Source organism: Electrophorus electricus, chromosome 10 (assembly GCF_041902795.1).
Source record: "Electrophorus electricus isolate QZ-2024a chromosome 10, ASM4190279v1, whole genome shotgun sequence".
NCBI classification, from domain to species: Eukaryota; Metazoa; Chordata; class Actinopteri; order Gymnotiformes; family Gymnotidae; genus Electrophorus; species Electrophorus electricus.
In genome coordinates, this window is record NC_137506.1 from 19,593,660 (window position 1) to 19,619,191 (window position 25,532).

The following is a 25,532-nucleotide window of genomic DNA, read 5'->3' on the forward strand; positions in this document are numbered from 1 at the left end:
CATATATACATATGTGTTGCATGAGATGCATGCGCATGTGTGTTGCATGAGAAGTGAAGGCTAAACTGTATATATATAAAATATAATAAAACTTTAGCAAAATGGGCTTATTGGCTTCTTTGTTGCTTATCTTATCATTTTGATCTTTAATTCGATATATTAACCTTTATTTGAAGTACAGTGATTGAAAGGAAAAAATAAATCTTATCATGAAAAAATATTTTTCTCAAATCTGTGTGCCACGGTTGATGGTACCCCTTTATCTAATACTTTACAGCTCTGATTCTTCTCCTAATGGTTAATGAGGCTGCTGAGAAACACATGGTAAGGGATCTGAGACCAGTCCTCCATACCAAATCTCCCCACTTCCTTCTTGTAGGTGCTCCTCTTCAGCCCCTCCCACAGGTTCTCTGTAGGGTTTAAGCCAGAGGATTGGGATAGCCATGGCAAAACCTTTATGCTATAATCAGTGAACAATTTGTGTGTTCAATTTGAGGTGTGCTTTTGTGGCAGGTTACAGGTTACATTTCCCTGGGTAAGTCTGGTGCATTCCCTGGGTAAGTCTAGTGCATCTCTGTCTAGCTGCTGGACTATGTTGCTAATTAAGGGGTGTTGTGCTGTGTAAATGACCCAGGGGAGAACCATTTGACTGTTCGCACCTGAGAAGCTTCCCTGCCTGTTTCACTAACAACGTTGTGCTTTAAGATCACAGGCCGTTATAGCGGTCATCAAGGTAGCTAGTTTCACGCTGATTGTACTGTTGTCAATTAAGATGAGTAGTGGTTAGTAGCGTTACCCATTGGAGAACTCTCATTGGGCCATTGATACCAACAAGCTGAGCCCTATATTGATTGCTGCTGTGGTAAAGGAAAGAACGTCATGGCATGTTGCATAGTGACTAAGTTGCATGGTAACTATACTTTTCCAGTGCTGCTTGTCTATGTGGAATGTGAAGCTCAATATGGACAGATTTGATTGGGTGAACAGAGGACTGGTTTGACTCTGACACTAAGTTGTGTTATGTGAGAGGATGGTTCCCCTGTGGCTTCCAGGAGAGTTGTTTATGTTTTTCTTCCTTTTTTTTTTTTTACTCTTTTTGTAATTTTTGTTTAGTTTGAATGTGCTTTCCACTCTGGCTATAAGCTTCCGATTTACAGCATATTTTTCCAATAGGAGCTTGTATTTGATTTCAGCACTCTTGGTGTTCGCTGCTGTGAGCTGAGAGTTATCTGACATTGTGGTTAGTGTTGGTTAGCATTCTCTTCTTATGCACATTTGGTTTGGTGATTCATATATCTTGCTTCCTTTCCTTTGATTCGGTAGGTGCTGAGTGCTCCAGGTGGGGAGGTATGTTGCCTGCCGTGGTGTGCCCTCACTATCTGCTGTGGTGAGCTTGTTTTTAAAATTCCCTATTGTGTGCACATGGTTGATTGTGGTTTTAGATGAGCCCTAGAAAGTTGGCCTCCCCCAGCGTAAGACTCAGCACCACTATTAGATAATTCCCTGGGGTGAATGTTTTAGTTCATTTTATTCCAGTTAGTTGACTGATTTATTATGATATAATAAAGTTGTGTTATTCCTTTTTATTCCAACATTGCTCCATTTTCCTTCTGTTATCTTTAATATATGCTCCTGCCTCCTGGTACAACAAACTTGTGAGACCTTTTAATATATAATTGGAGGTGCTATAATTCCTTGGGTGAAATTCCCAAGGTGGTCTAGTCTGTTTTTCTTGCTAATTTTAAATGTAATTGTTGGAATTTAACATAGACTTATTATTCTAAGTTTCTAATTTTAAAATATATTAACTCCTCACCAACACCACTTTACCACACTTTGGATCAATGTCCTGCTGGAAGATCCAGTCACAGCCCATTTTAGGATTTCTGGCTGATGTAGTTGGATTGTGATTTACTCTCTGCAGGTACTTGGATGCCATCTATCTAAACATCTGGCCAAGGGCCTTTGTAAGAGCCCCACAGGGTCCATGAGGTACTTTTCTGCATGTCTGTCTGTGCCTACACCAAAGCCACTTATGATGTTTGTTGCCAAAAAGTTCAATTTTGTTCTCATCTCACCATAGAATTCTCATCTCAAAGGTAGTATCTAATAACATCTGGCAAACTATAGACGCATGACCTTGTTGGTGTTTCACAGCAAGACACTTTCTTCTGGCAATCCTCCTAAACAACTTTTGGTTATGTAGATGGTGCCAGACTGAAGACCTAGCTAATGTCTACAACTCAACAGCTGTGATCCTCTGAGATTCTTTGTCCACTTGAACAATTCTCTTCACTGTGTGTGGGGTCAATAGACACATACATCATCTTTCTGGGAGATTCATACCATCTCCAGTTGCTATAAACATCTTAATCATCGCCCTGCTAGTAGAAATGGGGCATTTTCAACTGTTCAGCTGTTTTTGTTCATGTTCTGATTTGTGCAGCTCAACATCACTGATGTATTCTCTGGTCCTTCTCCTAGTGAGGGATGACTAAGGGAATTTGGCCTGTGTCACCTCTTATTTATATCCCCGGGAAACAGGAAGCCACAGCTGACCATTTGCATGTTCTAACCATTTGCAGGTGAACTTTAAAGCTCATGAATGGGAATATACTTCAGTTAAATTTTTGTTAATATTTTAAATTAAAGATCAAAAGGATAAAGAATATATTTTAGAGCCCATTTTGCTCAGGGGCATAAATATTTATGGAGGGCACTGTGTGTGTGTGTGTGTGTGTGTGTGTGTGTGTGTGTGTGTGTGTGTGTGTGTGTGTGTGTGTGTGTGCGCGTGTGTGCATATATACATTTACAGGCTGGTATCCAAGAAAATTATTATGATAGTACAATGCCTCTATATATTTTATATTTTATATAAAATTCCCTACATTTATCACAATTCATTGTCTTTGCTGAAATTTGCCCTTTTGTAAGGTTTATAATTTTCCTGTTCACATATACTGTATCTTATGTGAGCAACAATGAAACGTGACCTAATTCCTAAAACTCTATAAGCTCTGCATTACTTCACACTGCCCCTAAAATGTGCGGGAGAGCAACCCATTCATCCATCTAGCAGATTGATCTACTGTTTATCAACCAACATTCCAACTCTTTTTTTTTTTGCCAGTGGTAGGATTTATGCAGCTCGTTTACCTTGCAGGAACAGCATTCGCATGGTTTCATTTCCCCCCCCATTACTGCTGTCTTCCTTAATCCTTACCTCTTTACATCATCACGTTTGTATGCCCAGTGCTCCCTGACGCTTATCCTATCACGCCTCGACAGTCACTAGCTTTCAGCACCAGGAGCTGTCCAGTCCACGAGCCGCTGCCAAGTATCACTAGCTTGTCGAGATTTCCTGCACTTGCAATTCGAAGTTCCATCCCATTAATGACTCTATGAATAAATATAAGGATTAAGAATGGTATGCCCAAATCAAATGAAAATATTATAGCCAATGTCTGAATTGGATCTTTTTTGTTTTGCTTCCCTTTAAATCTGGCGGTTGTAAAATTAATTTCTGCACTGAAACTAGGCTTGAACCTCGCCATACATGCAAGAGACAACATTCTTTATTGCTGAGAATAAACCATTTCTGTGGTGGTTGGCATTATGTATTGAAATGTCAAGAAGTGTAATATTAGATGACCTATAATTAATTTATTGGAAATCACTAATGGGTAATTGCATTGTTTTGAAACATATCAGCCTGCATGGGTGATGTGTAATTGGTCTCATGGGTTACTCCATTTAAAGAAACCATTAGAGATAAATTAGGACTTTGCCCAGTTTGTCCTCATGAAGTAAGAGACATGTCTGAACCGCTCTTCATTATCACATCTCTATATCTGCATTTTATTCACTCGCAAAAGCATGAGGCAAAAAGCTAAACATATAACTGCAGAGCAGTGGCAACACCAAGGCTTGCTCTCCAACCCTGGTGTGGGGCGGTGGACTGGTATCTCCTTTGTCTAGGCGGAGACACATCAGCTCTCTCTAGTAGGGGAAATTGCCTGGCAGTGTAGATTGGCTGGTTCCTAAGCCAGTTATCTTGCCACTTCACAGTGCTGCTACTTTGCCGGAGTTCAAAGCCCTGAGTGAGGGAGGACATTAATTAGCAGTGGCAGGCTGAGCGCAGTGCCACTGTCCTGGGTACTGTGGGAAAGGCTGCGAGCAGGTTTGAGTGGAGAATCTACAGGACTGGAGTCCTGCTTTGTGGCGCGAGCTAGAGATGCGTATTTGAGCCGACCTAATACTAGTTTAAATACAGCAATGCGGGCACATGCACGCAAACACAAACTCATGCACATGAACACGCAGGCACGCATATAAACGCACACACAGATCCGCTCCAGAGACCACAGGGCCTATGGGAGGCGCTGATGGCAGGAGCAGACAGTCTGTAGCTCTCTCTTTCTGTCTCACACAGACACACGCACACACACAACCACACACACACACACACACACACACACACACAGGGAGAGGGGGAGAGAAAAAGAGAGAGGGACCAATTTTAGTCTAGAACAGACAGAAGGGAAAGCACACATACCCTACCTCCCCCATCCCCCCCCCACCTCTCAGCTCTGTCTTTCACACATACACTCACCCTCACACATCCACACACACACACACACACACACACACGCGCACACACACACACACAAACACACACAAACGTGTGCGAGTTGTGAGGTGGCAGGAGGCTTGGTGTTCATCTTCAGGCTCTGTTTGGCCGCTCCTCCTTTGTCTGGGTGGCGCGTGCGCTGGTGGAAGGCTGGAGTCAGAGGCACCGCTGGGAGAGGCGTGATGGTGAGGGTAAGCTCAGCTCCTTCTGCTTTTGCACACACACTCGCCGCTTCAGCGAGACAACCGCTGTGACTCACGTATCGCCTGCCTCTCTCTCCCGCCTTCTCTCCCTCCCTCCCTCTCTCTCTCCATCCCTCTCTCTCTCTCCCTCTCTCTCTTTCGCTTCCTCCCTCTGTCTGCTGCTCTCCTTCGTGTTCTCTTCTCTGCTGTGGTGGCCCCGTCCCTGCCTTCTCTCGCTCCGCCTCATTGGTGCTGCCCCGATTCCATTTCTTCTCCCCCCCCACCCTCTCGCACTCTTTCTCTCTCCTCCACTCAGCTCCAGGCCCATTGGTCACTTGCCTTCAACCATTCTCTCTCTCCATCCTCACTCTACTGTCTCCGTCTCTCTCTGTCTCCCCCTCCTCGCTCCCCGCACGCTCGTTGCCTTTCAACTCCTCAAAAAATGATTTGCATACAGGAGGAGAAAAGAACTTTCCAGCGTGCGCTCTGAACAAGGGAGCGAGCGCGAGAGCTGGCGCATAAGAAGGCGACTGTTGACGAAAGAGAAGAGAGCAAGAAAATCAGGAACGATTTAAAAAAAGAAAAGTTTGAATGAAGACAGCGTTTCAAGACTGGTGGGTCCCTTCCATTTCTAAATGTTTCGATTTACCTAGCATGCATTCTTCCTACATGTGTATGACTATTTTATAATGAGTATAATTAGATATTCATGCACATAGGTTTATGTTGTTGTTCAAAGTGGATGGGAGAAGAGGAGCTATAGGCATGAGCAGATAACTCCAGCTGACAGGTCTCCTCAGATGTTTTTATGGATTCTTGAGATTGTCTTTTTTATAAACTGCAAGCATGGAATGAGGGTGATGTTGCTTACTTTTTACAGCCCTGTTTAGTGTTTGAAAGGTGAGTGTTGCTCACATTGGCTCAACTTTGTTTCCGTGGCGAGTCACTCCCCTATAGTGAGCCGTGGCGAGGAGTGAACTTGACTAAAAAGGCTCTCAGGTCATGGATCTTTTGTGCTTTGTCTCTAAAAGCTTTTGTGGGTTTGGGGGTGTTTGTGCTGTAGGTTACCACAGCACCATGATACTTATGCCTGTATGTGGGACTTGGCATTCCCTGCAGTGTAAAGGGGGCAGTTTGAGATTGTTCCTTTATTGTTAGGGGAGTTGCCAAACATGTCTGTGCACAGTGTAGGAACTTTTGGGAGCACTGAGGCAGAACAAATAGTTTGGGAATTAAACACCGGGCTTTGGAAAAATGAAGATTTGCATACATTTATGATGGTTATTTGTGTTTATATGCTTTTTCTTTTTCACATAAATCAGAGAACAAGGACATGATCATATTTTTAGCTAATGTTCAATTTTTGGAAACCTCATTTTGATTGTCATTCTCTGGATTAGAGAATATGTTAGAGTCTCTGGATTACAGTCTCAGGTCTTTTTAATGGTAGCATACCTCTAGATAGTGTTTAGTGGTGATACTTAAATGATGATGCATTGTTTGATCGTGTTTACTGATGAATTATAGTGCAAAAGTTGAGCATCAGTTTTTTGACCTAATGCCAAGCTAGCACCACTATGCTCTGTTATGTCCGGTATCAGGAAGAACCTGTGTAAAGTCTGAGGAGTGTCCATGGTTTGTGGGGTTCAGAGCTGGTCAGCCTGTGCTCTCCCGTATCTGTAACTCAATCTGCAGGATGTAAAGTGAAGCACTGTGTTCTGGCCATGGCACAAAGTGCACTTTAGTGAGTGCTAATAGCCCATCTCGGGGCAGCTGGAAGCACTAGGTTGCAGCGAGAGGAGAGGCCGATGCACGCCTCTGCTTGGAGGCTGGGCGGGAGCTCTGAAGTTCAATAAGAAAACTTCCTGAAGCAGCACTGAGAGAACAGAGAGCTCCAGCTGCATGTGCAATGCGGCAGGGAAGCGGCTGCCTGTGGAGGCACAGATATACAGTCAGTAACAGGAATGTGAATTATGGTTCAGTCAGTCTTGTAAATATGCAAACAGATGTATGTTTATGTTCATGCAGAGTAAACAGTTACAATCCAAACTTACATTCCAAAGTCTCAAATTCAGAAGTGTGGTCCCTTTGAGTTCCAGTCTGCATACATGTCATTTCTGGGTCACGTGTGGGAAAGTTACACACAGGTATGTGAGAGTGTGTGTGTGTGTGTGTGTGTGTGTGTGTGTGTGTGTGTGTGTGTGTGTGGTGTGGCTGGGAAGATGGACTCTATAGCAGATAGTCACTACTGTTCTTTGTCAGGAACTTTGATGCACAGTAGGAGAAAATCCTACCAATGTGTCTGCAATCATTTAAGACAGATGGCTTAATTAAGTTATTCTGGCTAATTGCATCATGACCACATTACCTTTCTTTTTGAGAGATAACTGAATTAGGAACAGTGGTGAGATGTATGCTCCTCTTCAAGTTTCATTCATTACTGTCATTGCTGTCGACACATCTGATACATTATATTCCTCCTTAGGAGATGGTTTAAATGCTACAGCACAAATTTTAAAAAGTGTCTTTTTAGTTGAATTTATGGTAAAATCACCTCACCATAAATTGCAGCACATTATTCACTAGTAATCATTTTTTCATGGAATACCAAATTCTCCATCAATACCTTCAATTCACTGATCAGTTACATACTGCAGGTATTATGGTGTGAACGTAACAGCTTTATTTTTCTTGTTCTGCTTTTTGCTTGTTTGTTTATATTACTTTTTACAACATTTTATGTCTCAGTCATTATAAAAAAAGGATTTTAGCCTTTTTAAAAATTGTTTGACACATACAGTCTGACACAGTCTTATCTGAGCATTTGCATACAAGTATAAACATACATGAGAAAGAAAGAGAGAGAAAGAGAGAAGGGAGAAACTAGGCTGAGCCTTTGGGCTTGCTCAGACCAAAATAACAGGCTTATCATGAGCGCTTGTTGAGCGCGGATGCCTCTGGACTGAATGGCATGCTGGAGACACACGGCAATGTGATTAAATTATGTAGGGATAGCCCTCAGTCACTGGGTCCTGCCTCCCGGAAAAGCCCTCCTGCCTCAGATAACACTCAGGGAGCTCTTGTTGACAGCTCTCATAACACACTCAGTGAGTCTTAGGCAGAAACACCTGGGCTATCAAAATAAATAACGAGGATCTGGGCTGCTTTCTTCCCTAGTATCAACAGTCTCGATGGTGAATGTATGTCAATTTAGTTACACTATAATTTGTAATTATAACATAATTTAATGTAGTAGATGGCCATTACATGATGGCTGGGACGGTTTTGGATTCTCTAGGCTGGGCGTTTATTGATATGATTGCCTTATTTGGTCTTTTTCCAGAATTGACAGAATCCCACTCATGGAGCTCCTGGAAGTTTGTGTTCAAGGGCTTAAGGGTTTGTTCCGTTGTGCTGGGAAGCTCATGGCCCATTGAGACTGAGGTGTGTGGGAGAAACCGGCTTGGGTGACCAGTCAAGTACAGCCATGAGAACTGGTTGGCTGTATACTTACACTCAAACACCTCACAATCAGAATGACTAGTTATGCTTGTTCTTTAAATGTGTATATGGACAATATCAATCTCCAGAATCCAGAAACTGCACATCTTCAAAATTCTCATCCAAAGTATTCATACAAAGGGTCACATGGGTATAAACAAATTATGAACTGACATAGTGAAGAAAATTATCTAATGTAATGAACAGATAAGCCTTCAGTCTGGAAATCCCCCAAATCAAATGATGGCATGTCAATATTTACCGATCCGGGGCGAGAGAGTGGCTCCCTCCCGGATCGTTGGCTGCACTGCCGCCGATGCTTATCAGGCGGATGGGCGTGAAGGCCATGGGAGCGACTGAGCTCATGCTCCCCAAGCAGTGCTGACGAAAACCCCACCTGCAAATGCTTATTCCCAGTGGCGGAGTCCACCCAGGCAGGGAAAACATGATGTATACCCATGCGGCAGGGCCAATTAAAAATCAATCTGGACTCGGGTGCGGGGATGTAATGGGAAGTGCGGTGAGGGGGGTGATTAATGCCCGCCCTCACCTTGTGCCATAACAAGGCCCCGCAAACATCCATCTCATGGCTGGTGCACACTGACCACTGCTGCCATCACAAATCATGCTGCATCAGAGGACAGCCAGATTTACATCGGTCATGCGCACTGTGGTCAGGTGAGGAGCTGGCACAGAGGGCCTGGGCCCACCAGGGGTCAGCATTCCACATCGAACTCACTCGCCACTAATGGAGCACCCATGCATGATGGGTGTCGTTGGGGATTATCAATGCATTTCTATATGGAGACCCTTCGGTGATTGGTGTGCTGGTCACAAGGGAGGGTGTTCACTACCATGCTGCCATTCCCCTTGTATGATTTATACTCACCTCATTTGATTTTATACTCGGGAAGGTCTCACACCCGCCTTGTGGACCGCTCTTCACAACCAGAGCCTTTTTTGAAACCTAGAGGCATGTCACCTGATCTGTAATTATCACCATATCACAAGCATGGCAGGCTGCCTTCAGCTCCACCCCCTGCCAGCCCCGTATGACGTGACACCTGCTGACAGAGCTCAGCTCAGACGCAAGTGCAGTTCTACTCATCTGGCACCATGTGACAGAGGTGTCCCTCACCTACCTCATGCCTTTTTTATTTCAGTCCTGGACTTCGGCTTTCCTCCTCCCCCGTCCATCCATGCCCTCCAGAGTCAATGAGGGCAGACAAGTGATGCCAGGAAGATGTTGCAGACTTCAGAAATGCCAATGCCAGCATCCTCCGTTGGCTTTGTAACCTCTTCATGCAGGTGCCGCTGACATTTTGCGGTATGTGTCACTGCGTCAAGAGGAAGCGCACGAGGTGGTGGTGCTGGGGGTTGATAAAATGGAGAGGCAAAAATAATCCTTCCTTTGCAGAGCTGAGAAGAAGCGGTATGATATTGGAAAATGATTACAAAACACACATCCATTATTCATCAGGCATATTGGTGAGAGTGCCCTCCTCTTATTTATGCCTGCTCTTTAAATCAAATTTGTCGGTTCTGATCACTGTAAAATCCCCCGTAATATTGCAGTCACACGACTGCAATATTGGCCGAATATTACACTGTCTAATGGATAATTGATAATGGCAAGTGACACTGGTCGGGATGCATGTGCTACCAGTGGGTGGTGTGGGAGGGAGCATGAGTGTAAGACTGCTAGAGAGAACTTGTTTCTTTAGCTTCTGCTTTTGTGAGCAGACTAAGCTTGAGGTGGTGGACAGTTGCAAAAGGCAAAGCTTTTTATTAAGTAATGGTGATTAATATAAGAAAGAACCATTAACAGGCATAGATTTGACCTGGTCAGTTAATCTATGGTTCTACTCACATTTCTCATCATTTTAATTTTTAAGCATATATACTGTAATAAGTTAGATATCGACTGGACAGTTGATGAGGCCAAATGCCCTGCCGATCACCCAGAATGTTCCTATGTTACGCTAGATCTTACTGACCCTGACGTAAACATTGCAGTTTTTCAGCAACTGGAGACGTTATTGCAAAAGTAGTTTTATTGTAATAATGTGTTCATGGTGTGGAGACATCATGCAGGCATAGATCAATAACATAACTGCTCCTTCTAGAATTTGGGCCTTTGTATGACCAAGGTAAAGCTGCAATATTCTCACCATTCTGACAAATGAAATGTGCAAAATGGTGAGATATTTCAAGCACCAATTGGAGCACACTTATTGCTGATTGCATCTCTTTTCATCATGTCAAAACTTTTTTTTGTTGCAAGAAGAATACCTGCCTAGGTACAAGTGTGATTACTTTTATGTATTGATTTGTTTCAGCTCTTTTCATTTGCCTTTTAGAATGGCTCGACAGCTGCATTTTGACATTTGTTAAAGTGATTCATTGGCCGTCTGCACCATTTTGCAGTGTAACCTCTATCAGAGAGCCTTGCTCTGAGCCTAAGATAAAAGTCATTCATAGTCTCAAAGTCTCGGAAAGTCCTTTGAAAAGGTCCTCTGTAAGAGCTTACTTTTGGAAAGTAGACATTTGGATTCTACCTGAAGTTTGATGGTTCAGAGTGTGCCACTGGAGCATGCAAGGTATCTTCACAACAGCCCTGAAAGTAAAGGAATCTGCTTACTTAAACAGTCTGGTATGTGTAAGTGCACATGTGGTATGAGTGGGCAGGGGGGCTGGATGGTGCCTGTGTTCTCAGCTGCCCTACATGACCTGAAATGTCCAGACAGAAAAGCGTAAGCAGGTGCACTGTCATAAGGGCGGCTAATGAATCAGTTTATCACTTCCTCTCAAGGGCAGCCAGGGCTCCTGTTCTGCCCTCCACCACCGAATAAGCTCTCATTACTACTGGCCTGACCACAGGAAGGTACGACAGAACACGGCCGAGACATTTGCACCTACTTCGTTGCGATCCTCGCAAAATGCTGTCACCCGCCTGGAGCAGGCGGCTGATCATGGAGGATCTCCTACAGCTCCAGCGGCACGGGTGTATGCCCAGGAGTGAGCGACAAATGGCCCAATAAGCACACTGCAGACGAGGGGGGGCGGGAGAGTGTAGCCGAGTGGCGGGATAAGGGCCCAGGGGTGCCTTGTCAGCAGGTTTGGCAAGAGGTGGGTGAGACTGTCCCCAGGTGCAGGGCGGAATTGCCCTACTTACAGGAGCTACCTCTGTCCTCTGTCACAGTCCCACTGCACACTCCTCTGCTTCACCAAAGCCCATTGTTTGCCCCACAGCCTACAAAACACATTTAAGATGAACCAAGCAAGACAAGGCCCACATGGAAAGTTACTTCACAGCTTCCATGCCTCTAGACCTACATAATAACAACCCCAACAACAACAATAACAACAACAACAATAACAACGGCAATAATAATAACAATAACAAAGGTTTTTTGTTATTGGAAGCTGAGTTTTGTGATGTCATGGCAGACATGTGGTGTTGTAGCTGGGGTGGCACTCCTGTCCACGGGCTCATATGTGCCCTGTATGAAAGCAGTGGCAGGTGAAGCTCCTTTCTGACCTAGTTTTTTCAGCGCTGCCCAGCATTTTCTGCTATGTGCAGTTCCAAAATAGCTCGGCACAGCAAAGCGTGGCGAGCTCATTTCCGTCTTGCGTAACAGGCTAATCATTCCGCAGCCGGGCCTTCGAAAAATTGCACACGGAGTGATGAAGTTTATGGCTGAGATGGTAGAAGCATAGTGTAAATAGGCAGCTAAGAGAGCTTGGAGAATGAAATAATTATTGCAACGACAGTGTTTCATAGACTTTTGGGCCAAGAAAGCACCATTCTGTGTAGAGAGTTGATATGTGATCTCCCGTTTGCATAGTTTGACATTACAAATAATGTTAGCACTTACAAGCTCATTACATTTTGGCACATATTTGCAGAAGCAGCAGCCTGGCTCTGTATGGGGAGGAAAGGTTTGTGCATACTGGCGTGGGCTTCAGACTGTTATGGAGGATTTCACTTTTGGCAGCAGAGCACCAGGTCCTGACTGGCATTGCAAACTAATGGAACCCAAAGCAGATTCACAACCCAGGAAACATCTGTATCTTTGAGCTGTACCCTACAGAGAACAGATGTTCTGAATAAATCTTTTACACTGTTGTGTCCAGGAATATTCTCTTGTAGGGGTCAATGTAAAGGGTCATCAAACAATACCTCTCCTACAGTGCTTCTTTTCCCCCTTTGCTAATGGCCATAGCAGCATTTGCTAGAGGCCTGTCTGATTGAAGTCTTTAGCCCTTCTGTAGCTGCACTGGTGCCTGCCCCCACCTCTCAGCTCTCAGTCGCCACAGCCCCGCCCTGTCCGGCTGAGGGGCTCATTCTAAGCGTGAAGGGCACTCCACTCGGACGTGCCCACTAAGCATGCCCCACTACCCCACAGGGCCCATCCACCCCCACTTGCCCCTGCTCCAGCTGCCTGAATGGCTGAGACTGTGCAAGCTAGCCAATCCCACGCAGTTATGGCCAGGCTCGAGCAGGTTACCATCGTCCTTGTAGCAGTGAAAACATAAAAGCGACCTAAATGTTGAATTAGCAAAGGATACATTAAAGGTTTTCCCTCATTGACAATGCATAGTTGTGACATTCAAACAACACTGACAATGCATAGTTGTGATTTACAAAGAATACATATTGGGTCATGTGTTACAGGAGCAGAGGAAATAAAACTCAAAATTCTTTAATTTAATTGCGGCATAACTAACCCTTTAAACTTTTTTATGGCAAATATTTCACTTGCGTGATGGGATTAGAAAGCTGCCACTAGAGGTATGGAGGGTTTTTGGTGCCCATCTTTCCTCTGCAATTGCATTATATGCTCATGCAGTGACATAGCGATGGCAGGAGCAGCATCGGTCCCGCCCGCTGGTGCTGCTGGTGTTGGCTGCCTGGCGCTGTCAGTCAGGCTGCAGGCTGCCATGCTGCTCCACTTTGCCCCACATTGCTCGCGTGACTGCTGGGCCACACCTGTCATCCTCAGTGTGTCTGACTGAAGCTGATACGGAGTGACAACTTGGTCTATTTGGGTGTGTGGGTCTCTTTCTCTGTCTGTCTGTCTCTCTCTCGCTATTGTCTCCCTGACTCTGTTTGTGTCTGACTCACAGCCAGGCCTTCATGCCAACCCCTGGATGCCTCCACAAGGCCTACTTGTGTCACAGGGCCGCACACAAGGTACACCTAAGTGTGCCTTAATCACTCTGCTGCTTTAGTTATTGAACTGGAGACTAAAAGTACAAAACCAATAAACCCTGTGCTGTCATGAAGTAATGTCACCTGGGGTAATTTGATGCACTAATAATTAATATAGGGTCCACGAAAATTGTGTCATCTCTGTACGTACGATGAAAATACAATACTGTTATGACAGTTTAATGTTTTCAAATCCCCTTTCTGAGCATTCCACCATAATGTACAAAATCTGGGGTGATCAATCTTTTCAATTTTAAAAGGTCATTTTGCTTAGCAACCCTTCTTGTCAGTGTGCACAGATGTGTGTGTGTGTGTGTGTGTGTGTGTGTGTGTACATCCAAGCCCTTCTCCCACAGACACCCATGAATATGCAGCAAGCTTCCAGAACTGCTCTGCATGTATAATGAAGTGTTATGCTGTTCTCTGCTGATAATGCTCAGAAACAATGTTTTTAAAAGGGAGCAATGAATTCCCAATGAAGTGTGAAAAGACTGATTAAAATGACTGTGGTGGCAAGCCAGAATCATCTGTCGCTCACTCACAACCCAGAGTGGAGGGAGAGAAGGAGAGGGAGCCATCCATTCTCACTGAATGGCAATGATGTGTTTGTTTGGACTCTCTCTACTAACTGTCTGTAGGGCTGTTATTGGATAAAACAGTGACTCCCATGCACTGTGTCATACTGTTGTCCTGGGTCCCAGTGGTTTCAGAAATGTTTTCTCTGCAGCTAAGATGGGTGTCGAGATTGTTCACGTTTTATGAGCATTTCTGGAGTCTTTTGTTTTGGTATGAAATGGGACTAAGTGTGAAGAGAACTGGGTCCTTGGTAAACATTCTGGTCGTGTTGGTGCAGATTTTATAAACAACAGATTACACTTTTATTCCCATTTCAGGAAACAGATTAGGCAATTTAGTGTATTTTGAGTGATACCGGTGCTGGTTCAGTGACTTGGTACAAAAGCATAAAATAGGGCTTATGTAACTCAGACAGTCTGAGAGGAGCTGCAGTTTATTCAGAAACAGATAAATGGATGGCTCAGTCTCTCAAAAAAAGGTAATAGAGGGACTACTCCTGGCCTAAGAGACACCATGTTTGGAATGTTCGGTGAGCACTTGGGCAATGCTTGAAAAACAGATGAGTTTTTGACAATTTCAGGACCTTGGACAGCTCACAAGAGAAGTCATTGTTTTTTTTCAAGGTCTTACAACACTCCTACACATGCTACTGCATTACAGTGCCTTGAAAAATAATCTTGGAAAACCTGTACTAAAGCAGGCAGCCATGCTGGTCATTGCTGAATGTAGAGACTGAGAGGACTGTGACTGCAGCTAACCTACCATTACCATTTCCATCCTATGCTAAATCTGTCTCAATGTGGTGCATTATTTCTTTTTATTGTAGTGTGACCCTCCAGATGAAGCTAAGCCCATGAACACAGGCTGATGAGGACTCCCTTGTGCTGTTTTTGTCTCTGGTGGCAGGATTGTATGGTTCTGGTTGGTGCCAGCCTCCTGCCCCTCATGCCCCATTTACCTAGGGGGTAATCTGGCAGTGTCTCAAAGCATTGGCACCGAGCTCCTCTGCTCTGTATTCTCCCATCGTCTGTCAGAGACTCATAATTGTCGGTTGCTAGCACATTACTGGAACAGAAAACAAAGAGAGAGACAGATGTGTGTATACGACAATTAACTCCTTCCCTGCTGCAGAGAAAATGACGAAGCCGCTGGCATGACCGATGGCAATGCCAGCCCCCTTTTTCTGCCAGTGCCCTGGTGCTTTTCCGCTTTCCCCATGCCACTCATGGCTAAAGGGCATACAGTGAGTGCACATGCCAGCACCGGGCACACGGAGTCAGGTGCTTGATGAGGTGGCACACTCTCAAAGCATGGCAGGCCGCCTCTGCATTTGGACAAAGGCAAGACAAGGGAAAAAAGTACAGAGAGAGAGAGAAAGAGAGCGAGAGAGAGGGGCAAACAAACAAAGAGTGACACAGATTGCATCTTTAATAGCGTTAGCAGAGAGTGGGTTTACCACCGAAAACAAGCGAGCCTCCCCGTTTTCAAAGGCAGCCTTAATGAGCAAGGAGGATCCTCTGAAGGGATTACTGAGAGATGTGCCCAGGCTGCCTCTGTGCAGCTCTTTGTGGGAGTGGGGGAGTAAACAGGGTTGCCAGGAGACTCGTATCGCTCCCATCTCCTTTGTTTTATAGGGTCATTCTATGCTGGGCCCGTATTGGCAGTGTCGTGTTGCCACCGATTACTGCAGTATTTAAACCCAAGAACTACTGGCTTGTGAGCACTTAGATATGGTCTATGCATGCATCAGATTTCAGGACTTGGACGTTACCAGTTGTCCTGAGAACCGCTAGTCCTCTACCAGTAGTTTTCCTCCTGTTTCTGTTGAATAGAATATGATATGCTGAGAATCACTGAGTTGCTACCTTCAGCCGGTATTGTTTTTTTTCCGTCCTCTGGAACTGGGGGAGCCAAATTGGAAAGCGTCAGGCTGGCCAGCCACTGTCAGATCCGACAGCGGGATTCTGCAGTCCGCCTCCATTGTTCTCGCCACCTGTACGTGAATTAGGCCCACGTGGGCTGCTACCGCTCTGTCAGACATTACACACCATTATGTATCATTTGAGGGAGCTCCACATGTCTGCTGGCTCTGCGTAGGTGGCTCTACCTGCCCTGCTTGGTTTGGCCAAAGGATCCCGCCATTCTTTCATCCCATGGCAATTAAAACACCTCTGACTGTCTGATGTGCTGAGAGTTTTTGGTCGAGAACAGACATTCAGAATATACCCTGACAGCATCAATGAGGAGAATATATATATATATATATATATATATATATATATATATATATATATATATATATATATATATATATATATATATATATATGTCTGGAAGCTGCAGAAACCTCTCAGACACTCAGGCAGCAGAGGAGACAGCGACTAGTGGGGATATCTTTAACTGTATGATAACAACACTGGTAATGGGAACAATAATAGGAGCCTGTGCACAAAGCAGCAGCATGACAGCACTCCATTCTGACTGTATCAAAGCTGCATGTGTGTGCATGTGTGTGTGTGTGTGTGTGTGTGTGTTTGTGTGTGTGTGTGTGTGTGTGTGTGTGTGTGTGTGTGTGTATGCATACACATGCATGTGTGAGTGTGAGCAGGCGACTGAAAGAAGGGATGATTGAGATGAGGTGTAATTGAGGCCGAAGATGTTTTGATGGGCCAGCGTGGCATCTCCCAGGGCTGTTTACTTAGGGAGAGGCAGTGCTCCAGAAGCCCTGGCGAGAGCTGAGGAACTGCAGTGTGCTGGGGGAGTGGCGAGGGGGGCAAGGGTGGGGCTTGATGGGTGGTGGCACGGCAGACAGCCAGTCCCAGGGCTCAGTTACAGCCTGCCTCCACCTGATTAGCATTCTACACGCACCTCATCAGCACCTCCAGGCGGACATGCCCCTTCTGTCCCTAATAAACTTATACTCTGGCTCATAGTAACTACCCTAGTGCAAATTTGCATAGACATTCTGATTAAAATTTAAATACTTATTTTTATTATATACATTATATATCGATTTTCATTTAATAGGATATCATTATAAAAGTGGATGAGAAAATTTAATGTCTGTATAATATACAAACTCTGCATGGGTGAAGCAGTGTAGCCTAATGAGTGGTGAGGATGAAAGAGACTGGGAGGCCCAGGCTCTGACTGTTCCCCCAGCCCAGAAGAGGGTTCAGACAGTGCACGATGAGTACGTTCAAAACATTGGTCTAATGAAGGGAAACAAGGTAAGTGGGTGGGTGTGGGTCCATTTGTGCGTGTATATGAGTGGGCGTGGGTGTGTGTTTCAGTGTCAGTGAGTGTTTGTATGTGTGTCTGCATGTGTGTGTGTGTGTGTGTGTGTGTGTGTGTGTGTGTGTGTGTGTGTGGTTCAGTGCAAGCAGAGGACTCCCCAGGGGAGCAGATGACCATGGAGATGTGGGCTGGACAGACTTGGACAGAACTCGCTGTCCAGGCTGTCCTCGCTGTTGGAAAGAGACAAAGACGGGCAAAGAGACAGAGGGAGATGGAGACAGGCAGAGAGACAGCCAGAGATGGAGACAGGCAGAGAGACAGCCAGAGATGGAGACAGGCAGAGAGACAGAGGGAGATGGAGACAGGCAGAGAGACAGCCAGAGATGGAGACAGGCAGAGAGATGGAGAAAGATGGAGTTGAGCAGAGAGACGACCGGAGATGGAGGCAGACTTAGAAATGGACCAAGATAGAGAAAGGCAGACAGACGGACGTAGATGGAGACAGGGAGAGAGACGGACGGAGATGGAGAAGGAGCAGAGAAATGGAGAAAAATGGAGGAAGGCGGAGGAAAATGGAGAGACAGAGGTAGACGGAGAGAGAAAGATAGATGGAGACAGAGAAAGATAAAAACAGACAGACAGTGAGAGACAGAAGGTAGGAAAAAACAGGCATGGTATGAATGGCAAATCATAGTTTACTGGGTATTTGTACAAAGTATTGAGAAAAGAATAAAAAATGAAGTAAAATTCATATATGCCATATGCTGCATTTTGATCAATAGCCTGTTTGGGAAATAATTCAAAGTAAAGGAAGTGAGAGCAACGCTCAGTAGCAATTCCACATGATTTTGCAGTCATATTTCAACATGTGCACATAATACAAGGCATATGGCTATAATTCTGCCCTTTTAGCAGGACATGATGAGGGCCAATGTGATTTGGAAAGCACACCGTATAGTCTGTGGGTTGTGGAGGGTCAGCTTGGGTGAACACTTACACACACACACGCACACAAACATACGCACACACACGTACATGCACCCGCGAGGCAGGCGTGTGTCTGAGATGCGTGTGGTCGCATGCGTAGGAGGCTGTGCTGTGGGCCCCTAAGCTTCTCCATACCTCCATCTGCTGACAACTTCCTCCAGAGTCTGCCTCCCACCTGAGCCCAGTCTGAATGCACAAACACACACACACACACACACACAAACACACGCACATAAACACACACACGTGCTTGCATGCACACGCACACACATTTGTGAGATCTAGGACACATGATCGAAAATTCAATGCAGAACAGCGAGATAGAGGCTTAATCGGAATTAATGAGAGCATGTCGAACAGGCTTACTGTATGCACTGCAGCAGAGCATTTCATTACAGACATGTGGTCTTGCTGTGAAACAGTGATGCTGCGTGGATTTTAAAATATGTGCTTATTGTATTACCCTTATGCTGCTTTTGGCTGCATGGCTTTGATGAAACCGGGGAGTTATCGCAAGCCTGCATGCGGCCTTGCATTTTTTAAATTTTGTATAATTATCTCCATAGACTCAAGTGTTAGATTGTCACATATGTGTCTTTGTTAAGGAGACCCGTCGTCTTTGCTTGGTAGCTGCTTGCAGGGATGGGCTGGGTGCCCATCTAATTCACTTACACTGAGAATGGGCATGATGCCTGCCTGCCTAAGATGCGCGCTCTGTTTATGCGCCCAAATGGATGCTGCTTTGCCTCTGCATCTCTTTAGATGCCAGCCTGTGTTTAACACCTCCGTAGAGTCGGGCACCCAGTGAGCACTAACCACTTGCCTCATAAATTCTTTTGCCGGTTAAAGGTGTAATTGCTGAATCCCCATTTTAGTGGTATACTGGCTTTGGCTTCATAATCTTTTTATTTAAGAACATCAAATGATGCACCCTATTTGCCCATCACACACTAATAGTGCTTATAAAAAGTGCAGAGCTTTTTCTTCATGTCACTAAATACAGAAATCTGAAGGATAATGACAAGCTATCCTTGGTAGCTTGGTTAATTAGCTTTACAGTTTACCAGAAATTATATGCAAATTATAATCTTACAAAGTTCAAAGTGCCAAACTATCATTTCAGGCTTATAACCAGGACACAACTTAGCTTGTCTGGCTCATCTGCCAGTTGAACACTGACCCCAGAATGTCATCAGCGATAGTAGCATTGAAACATCAGTAAAAGCCAACAGGCAATGCAGTACCACACAAATTGGTCAATTCTGAACTCATGAAAGAGAGAACATTTCTACTCTGCATGGTGCAAGTATGTAGTGTTCGACAGAAAATGTATCTTAGAAGTAGCTATGGTCATCAAAATATATTTTGAGTAAATTGCCCTGGTTCCACTATTGGTAAATGACACGTTGCAGTCGTTAATAGCCCGAGTGTTCCAGGCTGTCCAGGCCATGCTGAGTGCCCAGCGTGTGCCCCCTGGTTGTGGGCATGCCTGCTGCGTGGGCACAGGGAGCCTGCGGTCGTCGGTGGGCACATGGTGCCATGTCTGCAGAGAGGATCATTGGTATTCCGTGAGCTGTCTGCCTAGAGCTGCAGAAGCAGCAGCAATCTGCCTCCCCACCAGCCAGCCCAGCCAAGCACACGCAGAACAATAGAGCTCATCAGCGGGCCATTACCAGCAGGACTTAGTTATAACCCGGCAAACACACGCGCGCACGCGCACACACACACACACACACACACACACACACACACACAGAGAGAACACATGCGTGTAAACCTCACAGTAGCAGGCTGCCATCAGTGCATCCTAGAACAAACCAAACACCCTTTCTTAGTACATCCACACACAGCAGCCAACACATTTGCCATATTTGCTGAAACATGGAGATACTGTTCCTAGCATTAGATATTTCCATATCTGGAGGTCTGTAGCATTTCTTCAGTACTGATTGTTCTTGAACTTGATAAAAGCCTTTTATATGGTCATATGGTAAAGAGCCATGTATGGACGTACTGCTCTCTGTTCCAAAACAGTACTGTTTTGTACTCTTCCAAACAGTATTATTTCTGAATGGATGAGAAGCTAGATCTTTGTAGAAGACAACGCACTGGCTGCTGCTCCCAAGTGCACATGGCTCTCAGCTGGATCCACTGTTTATAACTCCTGGCATATGTGTTTCCATGGAGGACATGTTTCGCTTATTAGTTATGTTTATCCAGAGGTTGTGATTTATGATTCCAAGAAACAATCAAATCTCAAATCTGAAAAAAAACCTTTCCCTTTCTTGCAAAAGCGTCTGTCTGTCAAAGTGGCATGATAAATATTTAAAACCCAGAGCAAAAAAATGCGTTAAGACCTTTTGTTTGTTATATGGAGTACTTTTTGAAGAAAAGCTTCATATTCTCCTCATATGCATAGTCTTGGAAAATCAGTTATTTTCTCTATCTACACGTGATCATATGTAAGATTAGTCAGAATTTATATAAAAGAGAACCAGCAGCAGTCTAATTCAACTTAAATTTATACAATTAAACAAGGTTGCAACAAAACAATTCCTGGCTGTAATCCAAAGAATGCAAGGCAAATAAACACTTTCTGCTTACCAAAATATATTGATTTGTTCACCAAAATGTCTGCAGGATGATATGTACTGCAGCAAATCTGTGTTTGCCATGGAATAAAAAGTAATTAACTAAATAAAGAAAAGATTACTCAGTTGAGCAGATTAATATTTTCCACAACACTGTAGCTTTAACTTCCACCCAGTGCAATAGTCACTAGCCCTTCTAAATGATGTTGGATGCTCATGAATTTTGCAATAAGGGATTTTCCAACCTCTTTGATTAGTATGATACCTAGACATGCAGTACTGTGAAATACCTGCAGCACAAGTCCAGAATCATATAGTTTTAAAGTGGTTAATTCTTTTTTTACAGAGGCATTTTCAGCAGTGGAGATAACATGCCAATTAAAGCAACATTGCCGTCCATACTGGTGCTGGTTCGTCTACATTTGGTGAGAGAGTTTGATGGATTCCTTGCTCGTATGCGGCTAAACATAAATCATTCTCATTGCTCCCTGCTGTCGGATGCTGCCTTTCTAGCCCCCCCCCCCATTCACTCTCTCTCCCTCCCTCTCTCCTTCTCGCTGTGTGTGTTCTCGGTTGTTTTTCTGGGGTTTGAGCTGTCGCTTTCCCTGTTCTCTGAGGATCATCAATACAAAACTGATTTGAGCGCAGCTCGCTGGAATAATAAGGCTTTCAGCAGCCCGGCCCGTCACTTGGCTCATAATTAAGGCCCTGACGCCTGCATTTGATGGCAAATGAAAGAAAATGGCCCCACACTCCCGTTGCACTGCCTGATTGCAGCCTGGCATTTCTCACCTGAATTTCACAGCGCTTTGTGCATTGTGAGGGCGATTACTAGAGTGTGGGGTAATTGCACTGCGGGTGGATGGCATTCCCAACTTCAGTCTCCTCAGTCTGGCATCCAGGACACACATTTGTGTTTGTTTGGAAGGTTAAAGGGCTACAGTCCATGCATGATAGTCTGCAACTTCACTGGTCAGTGTTTGGCTGGTCAGTCTTTGATATTGAACAGGATATTATGCACTGTCAATGCCAATTTTTTCTGCATCATTTAACATGTGAGGATTTAACAGCTTGTGTTTTACCTCTTGTGCATATCTACATACATACACAGGAAAAAAAATGTTTTTACATTTGAGAATTTTGTCCAGGCCATTCTCTGCCACACAGCATTATGTATCAGTGCTTCTAGATGGTGTTGTGCATATAGCATGATAGGTATATTGAGGTGGATATGGTGTGGTGGACATGTATGGTTGAATGGTATGGTATGGTATGGTATGGTATGGACTGGCATCAATGGTATGCTATGGCATGTACTGGCATTAGTGGTATGGTATGGTATGGTATGGTATGGTATGGTATGGTATGGTATGGTATGGTATGGTATGGACTGGAATCAATTCTATGGTATGGTATGGTATGGTATGGTATGGTGTGATATGGAATGGAATGGTATGGACTGGCATCAATGGTATGCTATGGCATGGACTGGCATTAGTGGAATGGTATGGTATGGTATGGTATGGTATGGACTGGAATCAATTCTATGATATGGTATGGTATGGTATGGTATGGTATGGTATGGACTGGAATCAATTCTATGATATGGTATGGTATGGTATGGTATGGTATGGTATGGTATGGTATGGTATGGTATGGACTAGAATCAATTCTATGATATGGTATGGTATGGTATGGTATGGTATGGTATGGTATGGTATGGTATGGTGTGGTATGGTATGGACTGGAATCAATTATATGATATGGTATGGTGTGGTATGGTATGGTATGGTATGGTATGGTATGGTATGGTATGGTGTGATATGGTATGGTATGGTATGGCATGGACTGGAATCAATTCTATGATATGGTATGGTATGGTATGGTATGGTATGGTATGGTATGGTCTGGAATCAATTCTATGATATGGTATGGTATGGTATGGTATGGTATGGTATGGTATGGTCTGGAATCAATTCTATGATATGGTATGGTATGGTATGGTATGGTATGGTATGGTATGGTATGGTGTGGTATGGTATGGACTGGAATCAATTATATGATATGGTATGGTGTGGTATGGTATGGTATGGTATGGTATGGTATGGTATGGTGTGATATGGTATGGTATGGTATGGCATGGACTGGAATCAATTCTATGATATGGTATGGTATGGTATGGTATGGTATGGTATGGTATGGTATAGTGTGGTATGGTATTGACTGGAATCAATTCTATGATATGGTATGGTATGGTATGGTATGGTATGGTATGGTATGGTATGGTATGGTATGGTATAGTATGGTATGGTATGATATGGTATGGTATGGTATGATATGGTATGGTATGGTATGGCATGGACTGGCATGAATGGTATCATCTGTTATGCTATGGTATGGTATGGTATGATATGGTATGAACTGACATCAGTGGTCTGGTATGGCATGCTATGGACTGCTATGGTATGGGACCCATACAGCAGTCAGATCATTTTACATGCTGGAGCAGTGCGGTGTGTGTGTGTGTGGGGGGGGGGGGGGGGTGTAGATATGGTGGGACCAGCAGAGAGCTGACAGCAGGGAGGGTGCAATGGAGGTGCCGACAGGTGGGACGAAGACATGACAGACAGCTGCAGGTAGCCCCTTCGGTCCAGACCCTGCCCCCATCTCCCATAGTATCATGGGCTGTCCGATTAGAAAAACAAGGAAAGACACCGTGGTCTCACTGCATGGCAGGTCAACAATCACCTCCACTGTGGCATGTGGGCAAACAGGAAAAACAGTTGCAAAGGGGGAGGTGGAGGAGGTAGGAGAAAGGGGTTCTGTGACAGAAAGTGTGGATCAGATAGTGATGAACACTGACTTAAGATAACAGAGGAAGTCCTGATGCTATAAAACCAAAATATAGGTCAGGCAGCCCAAACTGCACTGAGACTGCACTATGAACTGGTAAGAGAAAAGTATGGCACAAAAGCATTTTATTAATCGTGTGTGGAATTGTTTAGAATGATAGAATTCAGATATGAGCTGTTGAGCAAACTGATGCATTCGGGATATGGAAGGTAACTGAATGAGGAGCTGTGACAGCAGCTCTCCAGAAGACCAACATTTCAGCATTTCAAGACCAACATTTCAAGACCAACATCTCAAGTCTTTTAAGATGGAATGTTGTGAGGTGCTTAATTCCTGTACAACTCAACGAAGGCAGGACTCTGCTGGAGATGGAGCACACAGTGGTGCATGCGGGCTATGGGGAGGCATGCTGATGTTTAATGCATGGCCCCATGTGTGCACTACAGAGCACACAAGCCCTCCCATTTCTCTCTCTCTGCCTCCCCCTCCCCTTGCTCTGCGCCTGGCCTTGGTGCTGGAGCAGGCAGCCCACTCACTAAGCAGAATTAATGCCCGCACAGAGAGCCGCATACTAAAGCAGAAACAATCAAGCATGCGTGTTATATAGGATGAGGAGCCACAGCAAGGATCCTGTGGAGGGATCTCTTTGGGCTCCACCCTTTCTGACGTACCCCCTCTGCCCGAGCACGGATGCAGAGCCGGACTGTCTGGGTTCCGGGCAGCAGAGCAGCGGGGAATTCTGCATGTGTGCCCCAGTGTTGCATCTTTTTAGGTGGCTGCTGTGTTTCTGGCAAGATTGTGCTTTGGCCTTCTTATTCTAACAGCAAAAAATGTGACAGCACGCGCGTGTGTGCAAGAGCATCAAGAGGAGAGAGCAACAATAGAGCTAAAAGAGGGTGAAATACTGGTGAGAGAATTCAGTAAGTGGTGGAATTTAGATGCATCATTTATCTCTTCCAGCACACACACACACACACATACACACACACACACACACACACATACACACACACACATACACACACACACCACCTCATAAAAGCAAGCATTCAGTGTTGTGTGTTGGATTGTGAGGTGACTGATTGCTGACTGTTAGTGAAGGGTGAGGTGTGTGTGCATGTGCGTGCGTGCGTGTGTGCGTGTGTGTGTGTGTGTGTGTGTGTGTGTGTGTGTGTGTGTGTGTGTAGCTAAGATTATATGTATGGTCCACTGCATTGTCCTGTGTTCTTTTCTTGCACTTCCCTGCTACTTTTAATTAGCATCTACAAATACAAGAGACTGATGTAAGCTTGAGAGTATTGTTCCAAAAGACACACATTTCTGTTTCTATAATGCTTCACCTGAGCACACAGCATTTTTCTGTTTACTTCTCTAAAAATGTGGAACTGCTTCAATATGCATGCCTTTTAATGTTCATATTAAAATATATGCTCCAGGCAATATATATTGTAGGAATCAACATTTATTTATCGATAGATTTTTTTAAACTTTATTTGCCTTATTTAACTTGATTTTGGACTCTTACTATCACAGTGTAAACACCAGCACGACATAGCAAGGCCTATGACCACAAAACTATAACGTATGATTGACTTGTCACAAATCGAAACAAGTGATCGATTGACTAATGGTGAAATCAGCTTTGTAAATTTTCTTGTAGCATTAATGTACATTGAATATGAAATGAATAGTATTTCCTCCCTCTCAATTGCTGCTTATTGCTCTTTGAAATAGAGCTGGCAATGGCAGCAATTAACAGC

The 25,532-nt window shown here is 44.5% G+C and overlaps 1 protein-coding gene across 10 annotated transcripts in view; it reads left to right on the plus strand.

Annotated features, from left to right (window-relative positions):
- Positions 1–4,661: 4,661 nt before the first annotated feature.
- The window catches only part of myt1lb (myelin transcription factor 1-like, b), a 73,782-nt gene continuing 52,911 nt past the window's right edge, over positions 4,662–25,532 (plus strand). For 9 of the 10 annotated variants that reach the window (XM_035533107.2, XM_035533113.2, XM_035533109.2 and 6 more), the window contains exons 1-2: positions 4,662–4,821; positions 5,129–5,426. The gene's annotated coding sequence lies outside the window, so the exon portion shown is untranslated. Of the gene's footprint in view, positions 4,822–5,021; positions 5,427–25,532 lie in introns of those variants that run through there. The other variant, XM_035533108.2, reaches the window with a different exon arrangement.